Source organism: Syzygium oleosum, unplaced genomic scaffold (assembly GCF_021117445.2).
Source record: "Syzygium oleosum isolate NSW1041296 unplaced genomic scaffold, Sole_v2.1 Sole_v2.01, whole genome shotgun sequence".
Classification (NCBI taxonomy): domain Eukaryota; kingdom Viridiplantae; phylum Streptophyta; class Magnoliopsida; order Myrtales; family Myrtaceae; genus Syzygium; species Syzygium oleosum.
In genome coordinates, this window is record NW_026607485.1 from 513,358 (window position 1) to 523,533 (window position 10,176).

At 40.5% G+C, this 10,176-nt stretch overlaps 1 long non-coding RNA gene across 1 annotated transcript; it reads right to left on the reverse strand.

Moving 5' to 3' along the window:
• Positions 1-8,048: 8,048 nt before the first annotated feature.
• Positions 8,049-9,968, reverse strand: LOC130140399 (uncharacterized). Its single transcript, XR_008818411.1, has 2 exons — positions 9,878-9,968; positions 8,049-8,283 (listed from the first exon to the last, which is right to left on the reverse strand). It is a non-coding gene; the product is annotated as an uncharacterized LOC130140399 (long non-coding RNA).
• Positions 9,969-10,176: the final 208 nt, after the last annotated feature.

The window sequence follows — 10,176 nt, forward strand, 5'->3', positions numbered from 1 at the left end:
TCAAGTATATTATGCATCATATCCTAGTTTGAAACGTGACAAAACCGATTGGTGGGCTGTATGTAAAATCAAAGCACGAAAAAAAATCGAGGAACACTGGAAGGACACAGCATATCAACAAGAGAAAGTTCGTCACACGATTGAAACTGATGAATATACCATTCTAACTTTACGAGATCCATGTGGAGCAATGATCGATGTGGATCCAACTGAAATTCACGAATCAAATTTTGAAGTTGGTACAGAACTTGATTATGAGACAGAGGATGAAGATGATGCACATGAAGAAGATGAAGACGAAGACGAAGATGAAGACGAAGACGAAGCTGAAGATGAAAGTGAAGATGAAGATGAAGAATATGATTTTTGAGACTTTTTATTATTTATGTGCAATTATTATTATTATTGCGACATGTGTTTTTTTTTCTCATAAATTTTTGTTATTGTTGTTGTCGTAATTATTATTGTTGTTGTCGTCGTCGTTGTTATAACTAGAATTCGTGGCTAATTAGCCTCAGATTTAGCCACGGAATTGAAATAGTCGGGAAAAATATTAGAATTTTGCCACGAATTTGAATTTCGTGGGAAAATTCGTGGGAAATTTCCCATGAATTTTAAATTCGTTGGAAATTTCTCACGAATTTTAAATTCGTTGGAAATTTCTCACGAATTTAAAATTCGTTGGAAATTTCCCACGAATTTTCCCACGAATTTCAAATTCTTGGCAAAATATTGCACTATAGACTATTTCCCACGAATTTTCCCACGAATTTCAAAAAACCCCCATTGACCGAGGTTTTTATCCATTCGTGGGAAAATAGTTTATAGGCAAATATTTTGCCACGAATTTAAAATTCATGGGAAATTTCCAACGAATTTAAAATTCGTTGGAAATTTCCCGCGAATTTTCCTACGAATTTCAAATTCTTGGCAAAATATTGCACTATAGACTATTTCGTGGGAAAATTCGTGGGAAATTTCCCACGAATTTTCCCACGAATTTCAAAAAACCCCTATTGACCGAGGTTTTTATCCATTCGCGGGAAAATTCGTGGGAAATTTCCCAAGAAATTTCCCACGAAATTTCAAATTCTTGAAAAAATATTGCACTATAGACTATTTTCGTGGGAAAATTAGTGGGAAATTTCCCACGAATTTTCCCACGAATTTCAAAAAAACCTCCATTGGCCGAGGTTTTCCAAATTCGTGGGAAAATTCGTGGGAAATTTCCCACGAATTTTCCCACGAAAATAGTCTATCGGCAAATATTTTGCCACGAATTTTCCCACGAATTTCAAATTCTTTGCAAAATATTGCACTATAGACTATTTTCGTGGGAAATTTCCCATGAATTTCAAAAAACTTCCCATTGGCCGAGTTTTTGAAATTCGTGGGAAATTTCCCACGAAATTTCTCACGAAAATAGTCTATAGGCAAATATTTTGCCACGAATTTTAAATTCGTGGGAAAATTCGTGGCAAATTTCCCACGAATTGAAAATTCGTTGGAAATTTCCCACGAATTTCAAATTCGTGGCAAATTTCCAACGAAGTTTCCCACGAATTTCAAATTTTCGACAATGGCGAGCTAATTTGAAATTCGTGGAAAATTTCCCACGAATTTTCCCACAAATTGAAAATTAGCTCAGCATTGCCGAAAATTTTGAATTTCGTGGGAAAATTCGTAGGAAATTTCCAACGAATTTTAAATTCGTTGGAAATTTCCCGCGAATTTTCCCACGAAATTCAAATTAGTCCGCCATTGCCAAAAATTTGAAATTCGTGGGAAATTTCCCACGAATTTTCCCACGAATTTCAAAAAAGACCCCAAGGCCGAATATTTGAATTTCGTTGCAAAATTCGTGGGAAATTTCCCACGAATTTTGCCATGAAAATAGTCTATAGTGCAATACTTGCCACGAATTTTCCCACGAAAATAGTCTATAGTGCAATATTTTGCCACGAATTTAAAATTTGTGGTAAAATTCGTGGGAAAATTCTCACGAATTTCAATTTCGTGGGAAATTTTCAACGAATTTGAAATTCGTGGGAAATTTCCCATGAATTTTGCAACGAATTTCAAATTCGTTGCAAATATTACACTATAGTCTATTTTCGCCGAGACTTCACTTTTGTTGCAAAAACACCCTCGCCACGAATCTCCTCAGCGCCATCCTTGTCGCCGTTGCCGCCTTCGCCGTCCACCTCGCCGTCGACGCCGGCGTCCTCGCCGTCCACCTCGTCGTCGACTTCGCCCAGCTCGGTAGGTAACTCTAAACTATTCCTTGAATAAAATGGTGCCGCGACCGTGAGGGGGTTGCGGGGGTCGCCGCGGAGTTGGCCGGAGGGGTCGCGGTGGAGTAGGCCGGTTGGGGGTGGGGCGCCGAGTTGGCCGGAGATCGTGGGTCGCGCCGAGGGGGCCGGAGGGGGTCGCGGGCGGCGGGCGGGGGGGTCACGGGCGGCGGCCGTGGGCCGTCGTCGCGGTGAGCTGGCCGTGGGGGTCGCGGCGAGCTGGCCGTGGGGGGTCGTTGGTGAGCGGCCATGGGGGGTCGCGGGCGAGCTGGCCGTGGGGGGGTCGTTGGTGAGCTGGCCATGGGGGGGTCGCGGGCGAGCTGGCCGTGGGGGGGGGTCGTTGGTGAGCTGGCCATGGGGGGGTCGCGGGCGAGCTGGCCGTGGGGGAAGGGGGGTCGCCGGCAAGCTGGCCGTAGGGGGGGTCGCCGGCCAGGGGGGGTGGCGGGCGACCTCGTCGGAGGGGGGGCTCGCGGCTGTGATTCCGGCACGGTTGTCGATTTTTTTTAATGTTTTTTGTGCTAACATATAAACTTAGGTAAAATGAAGCTTAAAAAGGGAACAAATTAATGTGTTGCATTCGTGGCAAATTTGCTTGTTGAACGTAATTTGTGATCTTTTTTGTAGGTCTGTACTAGAACTTTGCGAAATAGCATATTTGGGGCATAAATTTGCACAAATGTGGCATCAGACTTGATACTTGTTGTAATTTGTTATGCACATTTAATATGCTTCATTTTATTTTTCGTGGAATCTGATGTGGTCCAAATTTCAATGGGTTGCTTCGACGATGGCCAAAGATTGCTATTTATTAGAGGCGATAGTCGGTTTGTTTTAATTTGTCGAGTTTATTTATTGCTCTCTGAAACAAAATGGTAAGCAAAATGACTAACGTCATTTTCAGTCCCTAATACATGTTCATATTTGTAAATATATTTGTCTAACCTTCCAACTTGTCAGTTTAAACGTGGAGGTCTCATGCGTGGTTCAGGTTCATAAAGAAGATCAGCCCCTTCCGCTGCCTCGTCCTCGTCCCCGACCCTGTCCTCTACCCCTGCCCTTTCATGTAACCCTTAACCACAACATGTTCATGGACAACACGAACACATTGGCCCATCCTCCGACCCTCAACAACATATTAGGGTAGAACCTCGGGACTTGCGAACTGAATTTACTTTCAGTTCCATCTCCGATTCCATCTCCTTCGGTTCCACTTTCTTTTTCAGTGCAACACTCGAATGATGAAGAAGATACCCGATTCATTATATGCCCATATGGAGATTCGTAAGTATTTCATTTTTTTACGTATATATAAATTATTGATGTAAACAAAATTGTCCATGTTGCGAATTATCCGTATGCTTCATTGTCTCATTGTCCATATTATTATAACATGTTTTCAGATTCACGGATTCTACATATGTTGTGAGGGAACTTAATAAAATAGTCAATAACTGTTGGATGGGCCAGTTTATTACTTTCAGCAGCGCTCCCGCAGAAGTAAAGACTTTGTGGTGGAATGAGTTCAAGGTTAGTGTTGTTTTTCTTCACAAACTAAGTTTGGTGTAGCATACTGATGGTCAATAATGAATTTTGTCACGAATTGTCTGGTACATTGTAATGGATATGTGACATGTGACCCTAATGGATAACTTTCAGTTGCTTTTCTATTGATTGTAGCGTAAGTTCACGTGGGATGAAATGGAAGAGGATGAGGTTAGAAGAATTTTCAAGAAGAAAATCGGTGATCACATGCGATATGTGATAAATAGAGCGAAGAGAAGAAAAGAAAAGCCGACCTTTTTTACAGCTGACAATTGGACGGAAATTACGAGAACTTGGGAAACTGAGAAGCATAAGGAAATGTGTGAACAGAACAAGAAGAATCGAGCTTCTAGTTCCAGTGACGGGCCTGCGTCTGCCACATATGCTGGGGGCTCTATCAATATCGGGGAGCATAAAAGAAGAATGGTAAGTCTGTTTATACATGTCAGTGCATTTAATTCAATAATTACTCATTTATGTTTATATTTTGTAGGCAGATGAATTGGGGACGGAACCCACTTTTACAGATACATTTGAACGCACATTCCAAAAAAAGGATAAGACATGGACTGGCACTCGAGCAAAAGCTATTAATGTATGTAAGGTTATAGTTTGGACTTTATGGAAACTAGAATGAAAATCATGAATGTTTTTAATATTTATGGTAATATATATGAATTTATTTTATTTTCATCTATAATGTTAATATAGGAAAAATATGATGAACTTTTAATGAGCACTGCTAGTGGTGATGGTGGTGATGGTGGTGGTGATGATGGTGGTGGTGGTGGTGGTGATGGTGTTGCCGTGTTTGAGCCATCGATTGACAGTATGGCATTATGGGTGGAGGCAGCGGGTGGGATGAAAGGAGGAAAAATATTTGGGATACGATTCTTGTCAAGGATGTACAAAACGAAGGCTGTTGCAACTTCATCCTCCAATGCGGCTGTTTCAAGGAAGACACGACATGAGGAGCATATAACCCAAGAATTGAGCCAACTGAAACAGTTGCTTGTACAGAAGGACGAAGAAATGAAGCATTTACTTGGACAGAAGGACGAACAAATAAGGGTGATGCAACAACAAATGCAAATTGTCATGCGACATCTCGACATCGATCGCAATGAGGTTCCTCATCTACCTCATATTAATCCAATTGATGATGGGCATAATGCTGAGCCACACAATGATGTGGCGATTGGTGATGATGATGATGATGCTGATGATTTTATTGTCAGTCCTTCCTAGTTCATTCTCAAGTACCAAAGCTGCCAACGTTTTATGGTTGTCCCGCGTTCTTTCAATGTTTTGAATGTATCACCTGATGTTCATTAGTGCTTAGCTGCCTCTTTGTATTATGAGATTGAATATCGAATATCATCATGTGAGACTTTGCAACTTATGCATTGTAGAAATTAATATTGCTTTCTTACAAAAAAAAAATTAATATTGTTAATAATTAGATTTAAAATCGAAATTGTCGCTAAACAAAATTCGTCGCAAACTTAGCGACGAATTTTGTCACTAATAGATTTTGTTGCAAATTACCAACGAAAATTGAAATTTTTTGTCGAAAAAATTCGCGATTTCTCACGATTTTTGCAATGAATAATTAGCGACAAATTTTGCAACGAACTTTCCCACGAATTTTGTTTTCATCGGAAATTACCAACGAAAATTGAAATTTTTTGTCGGAAAAAAATCGAATTTCCAACGATTTTTGCAACGAATAATTAGCGCCAAATTTTGCAACGAATTTTTCCACGAATTTTGTTTTGGTCGAAAATTACCAACGAAAATTGAATTTTTTTGTCGGAAAAAAAATCGAATTTCCAACGATTTTTGCAACGAATAATTAGCGCCAAATTTTGCAACGAATTTTCCCACGAATTTAGTTTTCGTCGGAAATTACCAACGAAAATTGTAATTTTTTGTCGGAAAATTTCGCCATTTCCCACGAATTTTTTTTCGCCAGAAATTACCAATGAAAATTGTAATTTTTTGTCGGAAAAATTGGCGCATTCCCATGATTTTTGCAACGAATAATCAAGGACGAATTTATATACAATTTTTCTAACGAATTTACCCACGAATTTAGTTTTCGTTGGAAATTACCAACGAAAATTGTAATTTTTTGTCGGAAAAGTTCGCGATTTCCCACGAATTTTGTTTTTGTCGGAAATTACCAACGAAAATTGTAATTTTTTGTCTGAAAAATTCGCGGATTTCCCACGATTTTTGCAACGAATAATTAGCAACGAATTTTTCCAACGAATTATTAGCGACGAATTTTGCCACGAAATTTTGCAACGAACTTTGCCACGAATTTAGCCACGAATTAATTTTCGTCGCAAATTACCAACGAAAATTCAAATTTTTTTTCGTCGCTAATTTCGTTGGAAATTTTTTGTTCGTCGCTAATTTCGTTGGAAATTACCAACGAATATTGCCACGACGTTTCCAACGAAGAATTAGCAACAAATTTTCCAACAAATTTAGCCACGAATTTATCTGCGAATTTTGCAACAAATTTTTTTGCGTCGGAATTTACCAACGAAAAATTAAAATTTTTTGTCGCAAAAATTTCCAACGCCGAATTACCGATGAATTTTTTTTCGTCGGAAATTTGTTTTGTCACGAATTTTACCACGAATAATTACCAATGAATTTTGCCACGATTTTTGCAACGAATAATTACCAACGAATTTTCCAACGAACTTTCCAACGAATTTTCCAACTAATTTTGCCACGAATTTTCCAACGAATTTTCCGACGAAAAAATTTCGTTGCAAATTACCAACGAAAATTTAAATTTTTTGTCACAAAAATTTGCGACGACGAATTTTTTTCGTCGCTACTTTCGTTGGAAATTCGTTTTCCAACGAATTTTGCCAAATTTTTCGTTGGAAAACTCTTGTTTTTTTGTAGTGATTGTTGAGGAAAAATAAAGTATATACCGCTAGTGTAAAGGAAATTTTACACAGGGGACCATTGATTTGAAAATTTTATCTATCCACTCTTTTAAATAAATGGTGGATTTAGGCTGTTTATGTAAATATTTTTTACATTGGATGTGTACGTTATAATTACTCTTAAAAAGATTAAGACTTGATAGTTTCAAATGAATGGCTCATGATTATATTGCACTTCATATTCCAGGTTTAAAAGTTCCGATGAACTTTTTTCATAAAAACATATCCAATCATATAAAATATTACTTCATGTAAAAGGTACCTATTTTTTTTTGCACAAAAAAATTCTTATGTGACAATTGATAAGTAATTTTTCATCCTTTAGATTTTGTGCTTAAATAAAATCTTCTCTCATAATAGTATTATATAATAAGAAAATAAAATCCATGGCTAAAATTACTCCTACCCTTGCTATATTGACATCCCTGATGAAAAGTTCACTCTTCGTCCGACGGGATCTTTTGTCCATTTGTTTAATGTCAATTGGGCCGGTCCGTCCACGTTTTTGTCTTTTGATTGTGGTCAACAATTATCACCTGTTCGTCTAATTTGTTTTTGATAGTGAGTGAGATTATCGATATAATCATTCTTTATTAGCTTAGGAAGACAGCTCAAATTCTAGATTTTATACCAATTATTCAATTGGCAACATGATATACAAGCAACCCCTTTGATTTCCTGCGCTACCATTTTGGTACTATTATTTTATTTTTGGTGGGACAAGATACTATCCTTTCATTTTATGCATTTCGTCACTGTTTCCAACCTAATAAAGTGGGGATAAGAATTTTGGATACTACAAATGGAATGCGTTTCTGTTTCAAGAACGTTTATAGAAACTCTATGATGTGATGTTTGAGTCTTTAACTTACTGAAACTCATTTAATATTAATGCAACCTTTATATGTGATTTTTCTTCCTATAAGAAAATAAAAACATTTGCTGGTGGTGAAATGGCTCCATTTTCCAAGAGATTGTCATTGACCCGGAACTGAAATGGTTATAAATTTAGGCTCAATACGTGGTCTCATATTCAATTCATACCGGGCATAATCTCTTGTCGGAGTAATTTCCTACTAATGATTCGTGCAACTCCAACACTGAGGCAATTTATTTGATGGATTACCTCTTGTCACGCCCCGCACTCCTCGGCGCGCCACATCCCTCGCAAAGGTCGATTCGTGTGCGACGTCCCAGGACGCGTCGCCGACCCAACACCCAACACAGAGATTTAAAGCACATGCGGAAGTAATTAAAACCACCCGTACATTAAAATACACCTAACCAAGGATAGCCATACAACAACCAGCACGGATAATTATACACTTGTTTTGACATCGGGAAACATATACAATATTCATATACAGCCCACACTCAAAAATCAAAAGCGGGTACGTGGCTCGGCGATCAAACACTATATCTAGCCGGGGCTCCTCCCAAAACGTTTCAATACGCCTGCCATCCTCAAGGCTGGGGGTCTGAAAAAAATTGGGTTTCAACAACAGTGAGAATAAATCTCAGCGAGTAATTCCCTAAACCTAAATTAGGCTAAAGTGCACCTCCTGACGAGTACTAAATCAACACACCAAGCAAATCATAATTGACTTAGGCCCTCGGGCCCAAATCCAACACTCACCTTGCCCTGCAGGTTAGGTACTTACAGTTCAAGCATAAAACATAGGACCCAATCGCAGCACATGCACACATCATTTGGTCACAACGCATATCATGCTTATGCTCGTGACGCGTGCTCACGCCTCATCAATGCATTTTCGCACGCTTGCACTCAGCACACTTGCCATTTATCAATTTCTCCTCCGACCCGCGTTAAACGCATCAGGTCCGACCCGCGTAAAACGCATCAGGTCCATCACTTCGAGATCGATCTCTGGCCCGCGTAAGACGCATCAGGCTCATGACACATTACCCGCGTAAAACGCCTCAGGTTGGTCATCTTCCGGTAAACCGGGCATCGTCCCGCGTAACACGCCTCAGGACGGGTTCACTACCCCGCGTAAAACGCATCAGGGTTTATTGTGATCACACATTCACAAGCACCAATTTTCATCTGAACCCCACGTTAAACGCATCAGGGCATTTTAGGTGATCACAATGCACATGTCACTCGAGCACACTTGTAAATGCACATGCCGTGCCAATGCTCGTGATGCAAACTCATGGCCATAAACTTCACACTCGGGCATTCACGATTTCACAATGGACATTCAATAGCACAACGCCAATTAATTAGTTCACAGTGCACCATGTCCAATCAACATTTCAATATGCCCAACCCACATATTAGCACGACCATGAAATTCAATTCAAGCACTCATGCACGGTACACAATTCACGCGTATAAATCACACAATCAGTTCAGCATGAATCCACAGAAATTGAGGCCCATCACATTACTCCCTTCCTGATAGCATTAGGCACATGTCATGGCACTACAAAATCACTCGCATTTAGGGACAATTCAACCACTAGTTCGGTCAATCCATCATTTCCGGCACTTACACTCCAAACCTCAATTCAATCGTGCCTTGTCCGACTAATTTCCAAAGTGGACAGCCACTAAATCAATTGCGCCTGGCCATTTAATGACCTCAAAATGTTCCACTAGACTCCCCAAGACACCATTTTAATCAGCCACCATAATGCCAAATAAGGTGCGCACTAGAATCCACATTTTAAACCCGAAACTTCCCAAACTTGGGCTAATCCGATCCAAATCTGTCCAGCCAAGACTCGGCGCTTCTCAGGCTACTAAACCTCCATTTATTTATCGCACTAAGCCCGTAGAACAGCCACCAAAACAGCCACCACCCGGTCTATCAATTTCATTCCCCAAGTCCACCATTTTGTCCAAATCCCGACACCTACGCTTCGCCACATCACAGCACTATACCAGCCACTAAACCTCGACCAAATAATCATCCTTGGTCACCAAAACACCACAAAATCAGCCCCTAACAGCAGCCACCATTTAGCCCCTAATTACCCTAATTAACCCCTAAAACCCGTCTAGAAATGCAAATTGTGCTAATTAGGGCTTAGGGTCAAACTCACCGGATGTCCTAAGCTTGAAACGGGCCGAACACGCGACGAAAAGGGGCTGGGCAGCGGCAGTCCCTCGCCGGAACAGTGACGGCGGCGGCGGAGCTCCTCCGGCTCAAGGCCTCTCACGGCCAAACCGAGAGAGAGAGAGAGAGAGAGAGAGAGAGAGAGAGAGAGAGAGAGAGAGAGAGAGAGGGAGGAGAGGGGGCTTGCCGGCTGCTTGGGGTGGAACACGGTGGCGACTGGCGGCACCGGAAGCGGTGACGGCGACGCAAGGCTGGCCGGTAAGCTGGCGGACAGCGGCGGCCGGC